General features: G+C 45.4%; 1 protein-coding gene across 1 annotated transcript in view; it reads left to right on the top strand.

Annotated features, from left to right (window-relative positions):
* CS (citrate synthase) overlaps nt 1-18,079 on the top strand; it is a gene marked incomplete in the record, with an annotated part of 801,297 nt that overhangs the window by 535,060 nt on the left and 248,158 nt on the right.

Genomic DNA, 18,079 nt, shown 5'->3' with positions numbered 1-18,079 from the left:
CTTGTCGGCTCCGGCTGGAGCCGACACCTTATCCAGCATCGGAGCCGAGAAACCTTCGGCTCCATCTGGAATTCAGGGGATTTCGGCTCCGATGACTTCGTCCCGAAAGAGATTTTGGTCCCCTTCGTTGCAGAGTATCCACTCGGCTCCGGGGTCTCCTCTTTTGTCGGAGCGGAGCCATCGGAGCCGATCTTCGAGATCTTCCAGGCTGTCTGACCACGACTTAGAGAGGGTGGCAAGCAGGCTGTTGAAGTCGCAGGCACTGGCCCAAATGCTCCATAGCCCGTCTCAGCAGACTTCGGCTATTGTCTCACCCCTTGAACTTCCTCCTCCGACTCCACACCAGAGTTCGGAGCCAGAGCTTCTCGGGACAGCGACTGTTTCGGTGCCGGAGCCGATGCATCCTTTGGCTCCGTCGTCCTCGGCTCCGATCTCCTCCTTGAGGCCTTCCTTGGAGGGATCTGGTCGTCGGGTTTCCCTTGTCGGCTCCGAGGGGGCTAGTGGCATCGGACCCTTGTCCGACCCCGCTCTCCCACTCGGGGCTTCGGCTTTGGTAAGCTCGGCACCGACATCGGCCTCGGAGCCTTCCCTCTCAGTGGAGCCGGGAATTCCTGTATCCTCGGATCGGGGATATTCCGGCCTCCCGGGGAGGGGAGCCTTTGAGGTGATGAGGAGTGTCCTGGCCTCTGAGCCAGGTCAACGGTCCATCCCTCTAGCTCCTCCCTCTTCAGTGCCTGTAGACGCCTCTTGCCAGCCTCTTGCTCTCAGGCCCAGGGATCCATCGCACCAGGTTTCCCCACTGGGAATTTCCTCCTCTTCTGAAGTTTCTCCTGATCCAGCAGGTGAACCCCCTCGGAAGAGGACGTGTAAGAGGAAACACACAGACTCCCCCGAGTCTACTACATCTGATACCGACTTAGATGAGTCGGAGGGTTCCCCACGATCCCCCTCTGAGGATGTCTCCTTTTCAGACATCCTTGAGCTCCTCAAACAGAGGGGGAATTGGCCATCCATTGATCCCTCCGAGGATGAGTCGGTATACCTGGAGGCTTTTGGATCCCGACCCTTCACCTCCTGGGTGTCTCCGCCTTTCGACCCACTTATGCAGGTAGTGGCTCGAAAGGCGTGGGCTCCAGATTCTGTGGAACCTGTCCCCAGGAGACCATCCAAATTTATCACGGCCCCTACGGACAAACAGTTTCTTTCCAAGGGCGTCTCTGTGGATGCTATGGTGGTGGCGGCCACTAAGAAGGAACTGGCGGATCCTTCAGTACCTGTCCATCCTCCTAACAAGGATTCTAGGACCATGGACAGGTATGGAAAGCGGATGTTTTCTTCAGCGACCTTTGCTATGCGTTGCTGAACTACCTTTGTCACTTCACCAGGCTTCAAAGAGATATTCTCAAGGAACTGGGTGAAGTGGTCCAGGATCCTTCTGCTGCTGGGGCTCAAGAAAAGATTGCCTCACAGCTAGCAATCCTGAATTCCCTATCCAACTCCTCCATGTGGCTCATATCCTATGCGGCCGATGGAGCGAGCAGGGCCGCAGGCACAGGAGTTGCTCTTAGACGCCAAGCCTGGATGCGGCTTTGTAATTTTGCGGACCCCTTTAAGGCGTCCTTCACCAATACCCCCTTTGATGGTTCGGCTTTGTTCGGACCTCAGGTGAAGGATACCTTGACCAGGTGTGAGCAGGACGGTAAAACTCTTTCTGCCGTTGGAGTCCATTTTTCCACTCCTTCTAGACCATATCCCAAGGGTCAGAAGGGGGGGAAGATGTGGTTCCACAAAGCCCAAGGAGCTACACCGGACACACGTGGTCAGTTTACCCCCAGAGGCAGAGGGGGTAACAACAATAGATGCCGCCCTAGAGGCAAGGGGGTCCTCAGAACCAGGGCAACAGGGAGTCTCTTCCTGAGAAGCCCTTTCAACATCCCTGAGGTGTTGCCCGACTGTCCACCCTTGGAGGCAGTCGGGGGAAGGATTTCGCTGTACCCAGTAGCCTGGCAATCCCTATCACAAGATATGTGGGTACAGTCGATCATATCCGAGGGTTACAAAATCCCCTTTGAAAGGTATCCCGTACCTCAACAATCCCTTCCAGACGTCTCACCCGGTCAAAGGGATTTGGCAGAACAGGAGGTTTCAAAGCTCCTAGAAAAAAGAGCCTTCCAGACTGTGCCGGCAGATCAGGTAGGATCCGGCATCTACTCGAGATTCTTTTTGTTCCCCAAAAGGACGGGAGATTGGAGACCAATATTAGACCTGAGCAGTCTAAACAGATTTGTCAAGAAGGCAAGATTCCGGATGGTCACGCTTCAGTCCATTCTGCCCTTTCTGGGCGAGGACAACTGGATGTGCTCTATAGACCTTCAGGGCGCGTACTATCACATAAAGATTCACAGGCGCTCCAGAAGGTTTCTCCGCTTTCGGCTAGGGACCAGTCATTACCAATTCAGAGCCCTGCCCTTTGGCCTCATTTCAGCCCCCAGAGTGTTCACCAAATGCATGGCAGTGGTCACAGCTCATCTGAGACGTCAAGGATTCCAGGTGTTTCCTTATTTGGACGACTGGCTCCTCTCCGCCACCACCAGGTGTCAGCTTCTTCAGACCAGAGACTACACTCTACAGCTTTGCAGGAGTTTGGGAATTTCAGTAAATTTCGAAAAATCTTCTTTGCTGCCTTGCCAATCTATCATCTTTATAGGCACAGAATTAAACACCGTCAAAATGTTAGCCAGACTAACAGATCAACGAATTCTGGACATCCAAAAATTCATCCGGATTTTATTGCAGAGCAACAAGGTCAAAGCCAGATTTATACTGAAGGTTCTAGGTCTTATGGCTGCGGCCATTGTTCTACTACCACTGGCTCGCTTCCACATGCGTCTTCTGCAGTGGATGCTATTCACGCAGTGGTCGTACCACAGTCTCCCGATGAGGCACGAAATCTTAGTCACACAGTCGTGCAGAACTCATCTGAATTGGTGGATATCTTCCCCTCTTCTTCATCAGGGCCGACCCTTTGTTTCCCCTCCTCCAGTTGCCACAGTCACTACGGATGCCTCTCTGATCGGGTGGGGGGGGCATTATCAGGGCAGGATGGTCCACGGGACGTGGCAACCCATAGAATACCATCTGCACATAAATGTCCTGGAGATGAGAGTGGTGCTTTTAACGTTGCAGGCCATCAACGACTTTCTTCCCACGGGGACTATTGCAATACAAACGGACAACATGTCCGTGGTCTGGTACATCAACAAGCAGGGCGGGACCAGGTCCTATCCGTTGTGTCGAGAAGCTCTCAGACTTTGGCAATGGGCAATCTCCTCTCATCGGTTTCTGATAGCAACGCACATCCCCGGCAGGTCCAACCTCTTGGCGGTCAGGCTGAGCAGATCCATTCTGATGCCTCACGAGTGGTCTCTCAATCAATCTGTAGTGGATCAGATTTTTCTGCAGTGGGGCACTCCTTGTTGCGATCTTTTTGCTACTCCTCAAAACAACAAGTGCCCCGGTTATTTCACCCTCTTTCCCCTTCCAGGCCAACCCCTGAGAGACTCTCTAACCCAGGATTGGCCCCGGGGACTTCTGTACGCTTTTCCTCCTTTTCCCTTGATTCCACAAGTCATTCAGAAAGCCACCATTTTGAGAGCCAAGTTGATTCTCATTGCCCCTTATTGGCCTCGACAAATTTGGTTTCCGTCTCTGCATCGTCACCTTCTGGTGCAGCCCTGGCATCTGGACCCAGTTCCGGATCTCTTGATCCACCAGTCGGGTCAGCAGCACCGGGCCATTCATTCTCTCAACCTCACTGCTTGGTTGCTCCACTTCCTTCCCTAGCCAGGCTTCCGATGATCTCGGACTCCGTCAGAGACATCTTAGTGTCTTCCTTAAAGTCGCCCACTAGGACTGTTTATGCTAGCAAGTGGCGACGTTTTTCTATTTGGGCAAATTCCAGGAATATTGATCCCTTTACTGCTCCTGTACATTCTGTTTTAGATTTCCTGGCAGAGGTTTTTCATTCAGGATCCTCGTCATCTACAGTTAAAGTACAACTGGCTGCTATTTCCAAGTATCATGTTGGCTTGCATGACAATAACATTATGTCTCATAGATTATGCAAGGCCTTTCTGAGAGGAGTTTTTCTCCTAAAGCCGCCTATACAGCATCCTCCTCCGCAATGGGATCTAAACTTAATGTTGGCATCCTTGATACTACCTCCCTTCGAACCGTCTGCTTCATGTTCTTTGAAGTTATTGACCTGGAAAACTATATTCTTACTGGCTGTCACTTCAGCAAGAAGGGTTTCCGAGATTCAAGCTCTCTGCATTCGTTCCCCTTACTTGGTTTTTCATAAGGACAGGGTATCATTAAGAACGAACCCTTCCTTTCTCCCCAAAGTTGTCTCAAACCAATATTAACCAATCTATAGATCTACCAGTCTTCTTCCCAAACTATTCCGACAGAGCTGAACAGAAGCTTCATTTTTTGGATGTCCATCGTCAGCTCAGGTACTATTTGCATAGAACTAAACAATTCAGAAAATCGGACCAATTATTTGTCTCCTATGCAGAAAACAGGATAGGTCTTCCAGTTTCTAAAGTGACCTTATCCAGATGGTTGACTTCTACCATTTCCTTTGTGTACTCTCTCAAAGGCAAGCAGCTATCTTCTAAACCAAAAGCACACTCAACCAGGAGTCTATCCACTTCTGCGGCCTTTCAGGATAGACTACCCATTGATACTATTTGTGCAGCAGCTACTTGGGCCACGCCTCATACCTTTGTCTCTCGTTACAAGTTGGACCTGGCCTCCAGAGATAGGGCCAGTTTTGGTTCCACAGTTCTCAAGAGTCTGTTCCATTGAGCCACCCGGGATACAGGTGCTAGGGACGCGGTCCCATCCAGCAAGAATGAAGGCGAGATTGACAACTTAACATTTAGAAGTTATGTACCTACCATAACGTTCCATGTTAGTTGTCTTCTCTCGCCTTCTTTCTTGCGTCCCTCCCTCCTACCCCCTGGCCTGGACAGATCTTGAAGAGTTCCTATCAGGTTGTTTCCTCCTGAGCCTTCATATGAGGACTCTTTTTATTAACTTGTTTTCCTAATTATGTTAGGTTATTCCTTAGCAGGGTAGGTTAGCTGCCAAACGAGATCTGAGGTAGTTCCGCCTTGCATCATGGGATATAGGGTTGCCTCGAGCTGGTAAAAGGAGTTCTCAAGCTAAAGCAAGTGCCGAGTCGGAGCCGAGGATCGGCTCCGAACCCATCCAGCAAGAAAGAAGGCGAGAGAAGACAACTAACATGGAACGTTATGGTAGGTACATAACTTCTAATTTCTGGACATAGTACATTGGTCGGGGCCTTTTGCCTCCCCTTTGAACAGTCAACTTCCTCCGTTCTCCTCCAGAGTCTTGGGTCCTCTGACTTGGAGGGTGGGTACTATGTCATTTTAAAGAGTGTTCCTGTATGCTTACTATTTCCTTCCTGTACTTCCCAGGGTCCTGCACAAGCTCAGGAAGGACTCCCCAAGAATTTTGCTGATGACTCCCTTTTGGTTCTGACAGCACTGTTTGCCCCCTTCTTTTTCATCTTGCCAGGGCCAATCATCATAAGTTAACTCACTGGATGGATCTTCTCACACAAGACAAGGGGTTGCTCATTCACTCACTTGTCAACTCATCAGTTGATACGTTGGATGATAAGATTTTGATCTCTTTGAGAGATCACTTTTCTGAGGACATGCTTAGGGTTCTGCAGGAGGCCAGGAATCACACTACCAGAAAATCCTATATGGATAAATGGAAGAGGTTTTCTGTTTGATGTCCTGAGCATCACCAGGATCCCTTCTCAGTGGGGGGATCCCTTTGGTCCTTCCTTTCTTGTATGCACTGCTCCATGTTGTCCTAGCATATTCTTCTGTTGAAGCTCACTTGTCAGCAATTTCTGCTTGTCTACCCTTGAACCAACCACTGGCCTCTCAATTTGAAAACAATTCCTTAAAGGTATCCATCATATCAGGGCCCAAAAAAAAAATTCCTTCCCTCAGGTCTTTAATTTTGTCCTTGAGAAACTGGCTCAGGCACCTTATGAGCCATCTGTTTTGGTTGCTGTTACTTCAGGCTGTGATGGCAGTTCCTCCCTTTTTCTTTTTTTTCATAGGGACAGGATGTACTGATCCCTGTTTATGCTCAAGGTGGGCAATGAGTTGTCTCCTAATCTGTCCAATTTCATCCTCCTCCTCATTCTCTGCAATCTGCTAGTGAGAAGGTTCTTCATACCTTAGATTTACATAGACAGCTCAGGTATTAGATAAAACAAAGGCTATCCACAAATCTGAGCAGCGTTTTGTTTCTTTTCATATCAGGGCAATGGGTTTAACCAGTCTCTAAGCAAACCATTTCCTCCTGGATTTCTAATGTTATTTCTTTTTGTCGTTTTCATGGGAAACTGCTTTTTGCTTCATTTGGAACTCATTCTACAAGTGCAGGGATGTCTTCTGGAGCTTTCTTAAAGGGTTTAGATACTATATCCATTATTGAACCTGCCATTTGGTCCTCTGGCCACACTTTTAGCAAACATTACAAGTCTGATGGCATTTCCAAAGCCAGGGCTGGATTTGCAAGAGCTATCCTTCATAGGTTTGTGGAAGGCTCCTCTGTGTCCGGCTCCTCCCATCTTTTTCAGTAGCTTTGGTAGTCTCTCACATGTTATAAATACTGCAGTATTGATAAGGAAGGATAAAGTCCAGTTTTGTAAAATCTTACCATAACAGTAGATGTCCTTGCTTACCACTGTTGCAGTATTCAGTCCCTCCTCCTCCCTTTTCTCCCTGTCTTCTGTTGGGAACACTTTGCTGCCTGAGGAGTCTTTTGACTTTCTCTTCTGTTTACTTTTACCTCTGACTGTGCATGTTCTCCTTTCTCCTGGAGCACTTCAGTTGTGAGTATGGGAGTGTACGTATGATCTTCGTGTTTCACTGTTGCAGTCATCACATTTGGGTTATCTGCAGGTAGCCCTCAGCCGTCCTGAATACCAGAGTGTTGGATTCCTGTGTCAGATGCTGTCGCTCTTTCCATGACGTCAGATCATCAGGGATATAAAACATGCAGCCGGCGCCATTAACCCAGTCTTTCTTGATGTGCGGTGCTCGAAGCAGAAGCAGTTCGCAAGTGCCAGTTGGCCGACTCCTGAAATTTTCGTTTTCGAGTTCCAGAACAGAGGTCTTCATAAAAAGATAAGTACCCCATTGGGGATTCTTTTTCTTGCTCCAACCGATGTCAGTAAAAGTTAACAATTGTCTTACCTGTGGAAAGCAAATACCTCATAAAGATTTTCATTTGTACTGCATTCCTTGCTTAGGCCCAGGCCACGACATACCTCGCTGTCAGTTTTGTGCCTTGTTCAATCCCCAAACTATTCGTCGGGCTATTTTTGCAGCAAATTATTTTGGTACTCTGTATCAGTACTCCGAAATGGCTTTAAGCCATCCGACTACCGATCTACCGAATAAAACGTAAAGATAAAGACAGAGGCCGCATAGGTCCAAAACTGCCGACGATGTTTTCGTTAAGCTACTCCTCCGATACTCAGTGATGCGCTTTTGCAGCCCCTGATACCCGCTGCTTCAGATTCGCAGGCCTCTACTGAGAACCATTTGGAGTCCGGTATGCCGCGAGATGTTTCTTCGACTAGGGAACCTGCGGATATCTCAACCTTGGATGGGTCCGGAGCCACTGTGCAGGCACCAGTTTCTGAAGGGGTATTCAGGCATAGGGATTTGCATGTTAAACAGACGCCATCTTCTTCATCTAGGCCTAAAACTCACTCCACGCCTAGAAAACAGACGTCCAAACCGTATGCTCAGGCCCATATGCCTAAAAAAACAAATGCTTAGAATGGCTGAAGACCTTATTACTTTAATTAGGGGAAGCCACCCTTCCCCCCTCTAAGAGACCTAGAACTGATTTTTCTTCTGATCAGGAATCTGATTCGTCTGTTCCTTCTGATTACCAAGATTTGCCCTTATCTACCTATGAGGATTCTGATGCAGAGGACTCCATTCCCTCTGCTTCTCCTCCGGAAGATTTTTCTTTGGGTGAAACCTTGCACACTCTTAGGGAGCATTTCCGTTGGGGAAGCTGGGGTTACTCTGATTTCAAAAAGAGGCTTACGGAATTTTTACTCCTTCAACACGGGCCTTTAGCTATCCCTCTCGTTCTGAACATTGTAGATGATACTTTTTTGGAATCTAGCCTTTCCCCAGACACTTTGCCTCCAGCTCCCAGAAAACCTGACAGGTATCAGAGTACCTGACTCTCTGAAGTTCCTCTTCAAGAATCCTACTGCGGATCCAGAGACCATTTCCAAAGAAAAAAAAGGCATTAAGGCTACTGCTGCCAAACGTCCTACCCCTTCTGATAGAGATTCTAGAGCCTTGGACAGATGGGGTAAGAAAGTGTACACTTCTGTCACTTTGGCCATTAGGGCTTTAAATTGCCAGTTTCAAGTGTTAAAGTACCAGCAGCATATTATGGGACTACTTAAACAGAAAATTATGTTGATTCCTGACTGTGCTGAACACAAAGAATTACAGGATTTAATGCATTCTACTGAACAAGTTGGTAAAAATACTTTGCAATGTGGTTTTGACTCTTTAGAAGCATCTTGCAGGGCTGCTGTCACTAGGTCTGTACTTAAAAGGTATGCTTGGCTTAAGGGGCAAAACTTGCCAAATCATGTTAAATCTAAATTACTGGATGCTTCCTTAAACCAAGACCGCATGTTTGGCAACAAAGCTGAAGAAGTTCTCAAAAGGATGGAGGAAAAAGCTAAATCTATGCAAACTGTTAAATTTCCTAAGTACAGCCTCCCAGATTCAGTAGACATTGGCCTTCTAAGAACTGGTCCTTTCCAGTCTCTTCCAGGCCCTCTCAGTCCAAACCCAGGAACAGCAGACCACCTAGGTTACAGTCTCAAACTGTGCACAGGTCTAAACAGTGGTGGGCTCCCATTTCCAAAGCAGGGAGCAATAAACCACCCCCCCTACAGAAAAATGGCACAATGACTTAACCTTAACCCTCCTAAGACCTGCTCAACTGCCTGCTCCTTTAGGAGGAAAGCTCGCCTTGCATGCAAAAAATTGGGAACTCATTACCCAGGACAAATGGGTTTTAAATATAGTTTCTGAAGGATACAGATTCCACTTCCACTCCCTACCTACCCCAAACGGTTGGCCATACATACCCCCAAATCAGTGGGTGGAGGCCCAACAGTAGGTTCTCTCTCTTCTAAGTATCAGGGCTGTTCAACCTGTCCCAGCAGAACAAAGGGGGCAAGGTTTTTATTCAAGACTTTTCCTGGTACCCAGAAAAGACTGCTCCTGGCATCCTATCCTGGACCTCTCTATTCTGAACACCTTTCTGGTAATCCCAAAATTCAAGATGCTAACACTTCAACAGCTGCTTCCTATGCTAGGCAAAGATGCCTGGTTCGCAACCTTGGACTTAAAGGAAGCTTGCCTGCACATTCCAGTAAGGGAATCTTGCAGGAAATACCTACATTTCAGGGCGGGCTCCATACACCATCAGTTCTTTGCACTTACCTTTGGCTTATCTACTGCACCCAGGGTATTCACAAAGTGTCTAGCTCCAGCCATTGCATTTTGCAGGCAGAGAAATATTCAGATATACCCATACTTGGACAATTGTCTGATTCAAGCAGAAAGCCAGGACTTGCTATTACAACATCTGGCATTTGTAAAGAAACTTCTAACCTCCCTGGGGTACACCATAAACAAAAAGAAATCTCACCTGGTACCCTGCCAACAGATTGTATTCCTGGGAGCAAGCTTGAACACAACTTCCCAGATGGCTTTCCTCACTCCAGAGAAACAAGTTTATCTGACAACCTACTTCAAACTATTGGCCACAAAGACCCAGCTATCTGCAAGGAAAATTCTGCAAGCCCTGGGGTTCATGGCCTCTTGCATGCTACTAAATACAATGGTATCTAAAAAGCTTATAGTGTCAACATTGTCAGGACCTGGAAATCAATGATTCCTATCATTCCTTGTATAAAGACAGAGTTCCTTTGATGGGCAGAGGCCTGCTACCACAACAAGGGGCTCCCTTTCACTCTACCCCCTGCCACCCAAACCCTAACAGTACGCATCAGACTATGCATGGGGGGGCTAACTTGGCAGGGCAGTGCATTCAGGGCAAATGGAACCTGAGACAGATGCACCTGCATACCAACCAAAAAGAAATGTTAGCTGTACTGAATTCCTTGACAGCCTTGCAAGACCACATTTTTCCAGGACAACTATTGATAGAGAGACAACACCACAGTTGTGTGGTCCATAAACAAGCAGGGGGGAACCCACTCGTACCCTATCTGCAGACTAACCATGGCTCTGTGGAACACAGCCTTGAGCTTCCAAGTGCACCTACAAGCTCAATTCCTGCCAGGCAAACTAAAGTCACTGGCAGACTTGAGCAGAAATCTCATGGACCCACACGAATGGAAACTGGAACCAAAAATATTCAGCCTGTTGAGGAACAAATGGGGGACTCTAGAGATAGACCTCTTTGCCTTCCCTCAGAACTACCAATTGGACAAATTCTGCACAAGGTCTCCCCACACTCAAGCTTGGAAAGTGGATGCCCTGTCCTTTACCTAGGAAAGCCTCTCAGTTTATGCCTTTCCCCCTCTGCCTCTCCTCTAGATGGTTCTGTGTAAGATCAAACAGGACAAGCCAAGGACAATACTGATTGCACCAGACTGGCCACGCCAGCACTGGTACCCCCTCTTGTGCAGTATGACACTGCTGGAACCATGGCATCTGCCTCGGACCCCTTTCCTGCTGTCCCAGCAGGAGGGCCAGATTCTGCACCCTCTGCTTCAAACCATGAACCCTAAAGGCTGATTCCTTGAGCTCCTCAATAGCATCCCCCAGTAAGCAGGTGCTAGATGTCATTCTAGAGGCCAGGAGGCCTAGTAGTAGAAAATCCTATGCTGAAAAGTGGAAAAGATGCTGTTCCTGGAGCCAGACTTAGGGCATGGGCACAACGGTGCCCAGCTTACCTCATATTCTTCAATACTTAACAGAAATGCTCCACAAGGGCCTATCTTTCTCGTCAATTAAAATTCATGCCTCTGCCATTTCAGCTCATTTATAATACTGAGCCACCCCTCTTCTCTCACCCTCTGCTAAAACAATTCCTTAGAGGGGCCAAAAATTTAAGACCCCCCCAGGAGAGCCCCTACTCCAGCCTGGAACCTTAACTTTGTATTGGAAAAGCCCACTCTTCTTCCTTTTGAGCCAGCTGCAACAGTAGAGTTGAAATTCCTTTCCTGGAAGACAGCATTCCTTCTAGCCATCACTTCAGCAAGAAGAGTGTCTGAATTACAGGCCCTCATGGCAGTGGAACCCTTCATCGTCTTCCATGCAGAGTTTCCCTCAGGACGTTTATGCCCAAGGTGATGTCTAGTGTGGCTCTTAATCAGTCCATTCACTTGCCTGCTTTCTTCCCTAATACGTAAAACAAAGGAGAATGAATACTGCACTCTCTGGGCGTGCACAGATAACTTAGATCCTATTTGGACAGGGCTAAACCTCTCAGAAAATCTGAACAGCTGCTAGTTGGCTTTGCTGCAAGGGCAGAGGGGAAGGCCATTTCAAAGCAAACCATTTCCAAATGGATAGCCCATTGCATTTATTTCTGCTACAAGCACCATGGAAAACCTACCCCACAGGGGATAAGATCACATTCCACCAGGGCTGCATCTACCTCTGCAGCTTTGCTCAGCGGCGTCCCTACCAGGGATATCCTAGAAGCTGCTACCTGGAGCTCAGTACATACCTTTACCAAGCATTACCACATGCCTCTTTTCTAAATCCAGAGCTGGGTTTGCCACTGCAGTTTTGCAGGGCTTAATAGCTGGCCCTAATGCTCTCTAACTTCGTCCTCCCTTCCTTAGCTTTGGGAATCGACCCAAATGTGATGACTGCAACAGTGAAAAGGACACATCTACTGTTGTAAGATTTTACATAACTGTACTTCCTACTCAGATAGTAATAAATTTAAATACTCCCATTTTTTTAATAGCCAATTGTCAACCCAGGCACTAAATTCTCCTGTTAGTCATTGTCACTCCTGTCTTTTTTCCATTGGATTGCGATGTCACGTCAACAGTAGTCAATGTGACCACATCACCTAAAGCCAATGTTTGTACCACACAGTGACTAACCCTGACAGGGACTGACTAAAAACTTTTTGATGAGTCCATCTTGTAATTCTTTGAGCACTCTGCTTAAGTGTATAAAAGTAACATCCACATTGCTCAGAGTAGTGGATATGCTTTTGCTATAAGTAGGTAGCATAATGGTTTGCTCTACTGTGTTTACACACCTGTTTTGTCGTGTGATAAATGTACACAGTCCTGTAAAACAAATGTGTTAATATTTTTCTGATAATTCATTTAATTAGCTAGCCGGAATTTTTTGAAACCTTCCCATTATATACTGACATAGCAGTAGTCTCCTTCCATTCTCCCACCAAACTGCTTTCACTCAGAATTTTACTGGATAGGTAATGTAAAACTAGTGCTCTGACATCACTCTTCTGTTGAGGAATGGATGGAAGAAACATCCGGAAATGAACTCTGATCCATCTTCGGCCACTTAAGACTTTGGATCAGAAGCTCAGGCTCCTCTTCTTACCCATAACTCCTGAAAAGCCCAACATTACCTCAGATCTGTTTTGCAGCTCGTTCGACGGACACACATACCCTTGCTCAAGCATGGGTGAAAATGTTTTGAGAATTTTTCATTGACCTTTTTCTCCTATATCACTTCCTACAGAGGCCAGTGTAAATCGGAAGATTAACCTTCCAGTTTTTTTCCTGAATTCTCCTAACAAAGGAGAATACATGCTACATTTGTTGGATGTTTGTAGACTGCTCTGTTTTTACATCCACTGTATGAAAGCATTTAGAAGGTGTAATCAACTTCTTACTTCCTTTTCAGCTAATAAACTGGTTGGTGGAGTTTCTAAAGTCAATTTATCAAGATAGTTGTCTGCTTGCATTACATATGTATACAAAGAAAAAGGTTTACCCATACCTAAACCAGTCAGAGCTGACTCATTTAGGTCTGTGGCAACCTCTGCTGCTTTCTTTTACAGAGCATCTACTGATGACATTTGTGCAGCCGCCAGTTGGTTAATCAGTGCTCATACCCTGTTCTAAACTGGATTTGCTCTCCAGAGGCAGGGCAGCCTTGGGTTCAGTTGTCCTCTGAAATATCCTTCCTTGAGCCCATCCAACCATTGTTAGCTGGGAACTCTGTCTCATCTGTTGAGGAACAGACAGAAAAGACAATATCAGATATGAAAGTTAAGCATTTATCATAATGATAGATCTGTGTTTGCATACTTCCTTCCTCAATGTCCCTTCCTCCTATTCCACACTTGATTATGGATTTCATTGTTTCTTTATTCTGGTTTACCCAGACCTATTCTGAAGGCCTTTCAAGTTCGCTTTTTAACCTCATGTCAGCTTTTGAGCATTCATATAACCTTGTCATAATTCTTTATATTATTATTATTATTATTATTATTATTATTATTATTATTATTATTATTATTATTATTATTACTGTTGGTGTTAGCATTACTATTATTTGGTTGTCTGTTTACTTGGGTATACTCAGTCCGAGGGTAATGCTGGACTTTGCTGGGGGTTATGGGTAGGGGAAGGAGCCTGAGCTTAGGATCCAATGTCTTGAGTGGCCAAAGACTGATCAGAGGTCTTATCCGAAGACCAATCCATTGAGGAAGGACAGAAGCAGGCAACACAGATCTATTATTATAGTAAGTACATAACGTTTGTTGATTTATTTTTCTATTTTATTTTATTTATTCTGTCATTAGAGCAGTTAACTGTTCCTTGTTCCAGTGCTTGTGCAAGGGCCGTTCTGTCAGTGATGCTTGTTTCAACATTTTTCCCATTTTGGACTTCTGTGCAGTGGTCCTTTGGTTATTGGTTCATATCTTTAGTAAGCACTACTGCTTTGACCATGAATCCAGGAGTTTGGCATCCTTTCATACCATAGTTATTGGGGACTGTACCTTCTGATGTCGTACCTTTGGGCTAGTGTTCCTCTTTCTCCTTAGGAGGTGCTTTTGCAATAAGAAGTAACAGAATGAGAGCATGCACCGTATCAGTTTATCTTTGAGCTCATCTTGTGTTACTTGCTATCCACCCTGTTTTTGGACTTGCCCCTTCAAGTACTTTGCATATCCCAGTAAATCTGACAAGTTTAATTTTTTATCCTTGTCATGTCTTACTGTTGGCGAATGAGTAACAGAGACCTAAGGATTATGGGTTTTCTGCATCCTTCTTGATCTAGTGATATTACTGAATGTGCTAGAAAAGGGCATGCTTGCACATGGTCACAGAAGAAAGATAAGTCAAGGCTTTGTGCCATGGGAGAGTCATTGGGAAAATGAAATCTCAGTCACCACTCATTGCAGAAAGCCCTTTTGAGGAACAAGATAGGATATATGTGATATGCAAGCCACAGGATTCTGTTATTCAGTACCTTAGGAGTGGTGAGACTGATGGAAGGGTGTAGCTCTTTGAGACCAAATTTGTAGGTTACCCGGGTTATCATTCAGAGAGTCAGCTGTTGTGTATATCTTGTGTGCAGGAACAAACTAAGTTTTTCCTTCTCTACTTACTGCTCTATTACAGTGAGGATTTTCTTACAGTTTTCTCAATTTTTATGCTGTCATCAAAACCATTTGGTTTGGGATGGATTCAGCGTATGGGTCAATGAGGACTCTGTGGTCCTTGCTAAAGAATTCCTGTGTGTTTTGACAGCATTCAGGTATGTTCATGTGCTTACCTCTGCAACCTATTTTAGGAAATACTCTTGACTTGATATTCCAGCTGGGCACAACAGCCTTCAGCTTGATGGTAAGACAAGTTTCTTGGGCCATCTGCTTTGTTTTGGACTGCTTTTTATTAATCCTGTCAGATCCTGAGCTGATAGTGCTACACTTTTCTTAGTTTCAAAATTTCAGTTGGTCTGTTTTCAATGACTCTTCATTATCTCCTTATAGAGAGCAATGTTGTCAGCCCTGATTTTTAAATGTTGTCATTTTTCCTTCTCTGTCTGATATCTATCATCCCACTTCATTCAGTTTTGAGTCTATTTTTTATCCATCATTGGGGATTCCCCAGGATAGATGTGATAGGTGTGTGAGCTATAGAAGTGCTTTTGTTGTCACTCCTAGCTTGTGATTTGAAAAGTGAGAATGTTCTAATTAAGGCTGTAACCTACCCACCCCATGGTGGGGTGACATGGGCATCTGTGTCATGGCAAGGGCCTACTGTTCCCATTCTGTGCAGGTGAGTGCCCCCAGCATATGCTCATGAGGACTGCAGTCTCTGGCTTGGTAAGCCAATCCCACACTCCCAGTTACAGCCTGTAAATTTGCCTCCTGCAGCCCTCTGGTACTGTGTGGTGAAACCACTGCCCCATCCCCCAGGACAGAGCATTGGCTGCTCAGTCCTGCACTTCCCTACCAAGTTGTTCCAGCATGTAAAATGCACTTCAGACGTTTATCTGGGTCATAGGACTTTATTCCTATGCACTCAGCTGGGTAGCACTCCAGGTATTCTAGCTGCTGCTTGCCTGTAATTAAGTCCCTGACCTCTGGGACTTCTCACCCTATTTTATGCAAGTCCCACTCCCTTCAGTAGGTCTATGTTCAGTGCAAAGTTTCATACTGTGAAATGTGTGGGATGAAGGTTGGAACATCATTAGTGCTGTGTGGATCCTGTGTGACAGACTTGAACTGGGTATGTATTATGCTCATTACTGGTCTATAATCTCTCATATGAAGATAGATTCTGTCCGGAGAGATCTCTGTAGTGGCTGGTTGACAGTGCTGTTTCAAATGGTGAATAGGTTTTGTGGTCCAAACAAACCAGTAATAAGGTCTTTACATCACAACAGTGTGAGATGGCTGCTTGGTATTCCACTGTAAAGGTCATCACTATTAAATTTAATCTGCCTTTTATTATTATTATTATTATTATTATTATTAACATTCCATGGACTGCTACTTGATTAACACTGTCAGTGTCTTTTCTTGTGGTGCATTTGTTTTATGTTCCCCATTTACAGTGAGTTTTTGTCTGTGGTAACTGTTATGTGCCCATCTACCTGCCAACTTTGATCTCTCTCTTTTGAGGTTGGTTGTGGTAGCGAGTGTTCTGGAAGCATTTATCAGACTTTGGTGTCAGAGTTCTGGGATTCTTACATATCTTCAAAAAAAAAAAAAAAAAGACACTGGTTCTCAAGAAACCAGTTTTAGACCCAGTAATCCTGATACCAGTCATGGGTAAGCTTATCAGTAATGTTACATTTGTGCACTTCGTATCCCATCTTGACAGTTCATGAACTCCTTAATCTCCCTTAGTCTGGTTTCACACCTGACAGTACTGAGATTTGCTTTCATTAGGGTAGTTAGAGATCTTTTCTTGGGCAGAGGTTAGCAATTTTATTCTGTGTTGCTCTTCTCTTGCTACTCTGGATCACTGTATCCTCTTCAGTGTTTCATTCTTATTGTGGACTCTATTCTACGATCTTAAATTGATTTGCTGACTTCTCTGGGTATACACAGAGGGGGTAGCCTCAGGCCTGAATCCTTCTTGTTGTATGTTTTATCATTCATGGTGTTTATACTACCTTTGGAGATCAAATTAGAATGAGAGAATTCTGGGCTCCGTTTCAAGGCTTGGAAAGATAAAGCCTTGGCTGCACTCCAGACAAACCAGATTCAGTTAGTGGCATAGTTGCTGAAGGCATTTATTGGGGATAGTTGCTGAAGGCGTTTATTGGGGAGAAAATAAAAATGTGCACTCAATGCCGGCTTGTCCATCCAGGGTGAAGAAGGCAATCCAGCCCACTGCTTGGCCGACACTGCAAAGTTTAGCTGTATACCTGCAGTTCTGAGGACTGGTGTGACTCCATACTGCACAGTAGTACACCACATTGGTGATACATGTGTGGTTCTAGGTACATAATAGTCCCTTTGGGCAGAGATGGTGAAAGTCACTGCTGCCTGCCGTGTGGGAGTTTTGTAAAGGAGTGGGAGAGGCACATGCACAGCAGATTGACGTAGTCTCCAAGACCCAACTCAGAAAGGATAAGATGCTTTGATTCGGCTCTCACTCTGTCCAGGGGATTTAATGGGTCTCTCACCTCAGAGGAGGAATAAATAGGTCCAGTGGGTGCAGAAAGGAAGATCTTGGCCAGATCATGCAAACTATTAGAAATAAAAGGAGATAAATGTATCATTGTCACACAGATGACATCGAGCAGTATCTTTCCTTTCCTCAGGAACATGTTTTGTGTGTATTCTGTCACAGGATGACTTAAAGGCTGTAAGTCAACTGCTTAGAAGTAGTAGATTAAGTTCAAGACAGAGTCTTTGGCTATACATGCGACCCTGAGAGAGAATTCTGCTTTTTTATCCGTCATTTATAGTAAGTATATATAATACACAACCAAGTTTTTGTGGACTTGGTTTATTTATATTCCTTATGTACATAAGCTGGATGTACTGTCAAAACATGTATAACTGTATCCCTTGTGATCTGACATTTCTTGACAAGGTGTAAGCATTGGTGAAGTTATCTTGCATTCATTTAAGGACCGCTGCTAAAATTACATACCTTTTACCACCTCTGAATCTTTTGATAACCATTTATAATGCAGTCTCCTCACAGTTCAGCTGCCATACTGTAACTTTCCTTGGGATTCCTTTCAACAAGATCAATTGATCGCAGCTGGTATAAAACTTTCCATCCTGGTTGCTTACTGGTACGTTTTGCTACAGTATGTTCCCAAATTGTTGGAAGTTGCATTGAGATTCTTCTCTAATAAATATATTAGTTGAATTTTTTTTCTTGCTCTTCCTGCATGGCTCTGTTCCCTCCTAATTTAAGGCATTGATTGTTCTTTGTTGCCTGCCTTATACTTTGTACTTTGCCACATTA

Source organism: Protopterus annectens, chromosome 9.part0, assembly GCF_019279795.1.
Source record: "Protopterus annectens isolate FY-2018-M chromosome 9.part0, PAN1.0, whole genome shotgun sequence".
Classification (NCBI taxonomy): domain Eukaryota; kingdom Metazoa; phylum Chordata; order Ceratodontiformes; family Protopteridae; genus Protopterus; species Protopterus annectens.
This window is presented reverse-complemented; position numbering and strand designations above follow the sequence as displayed.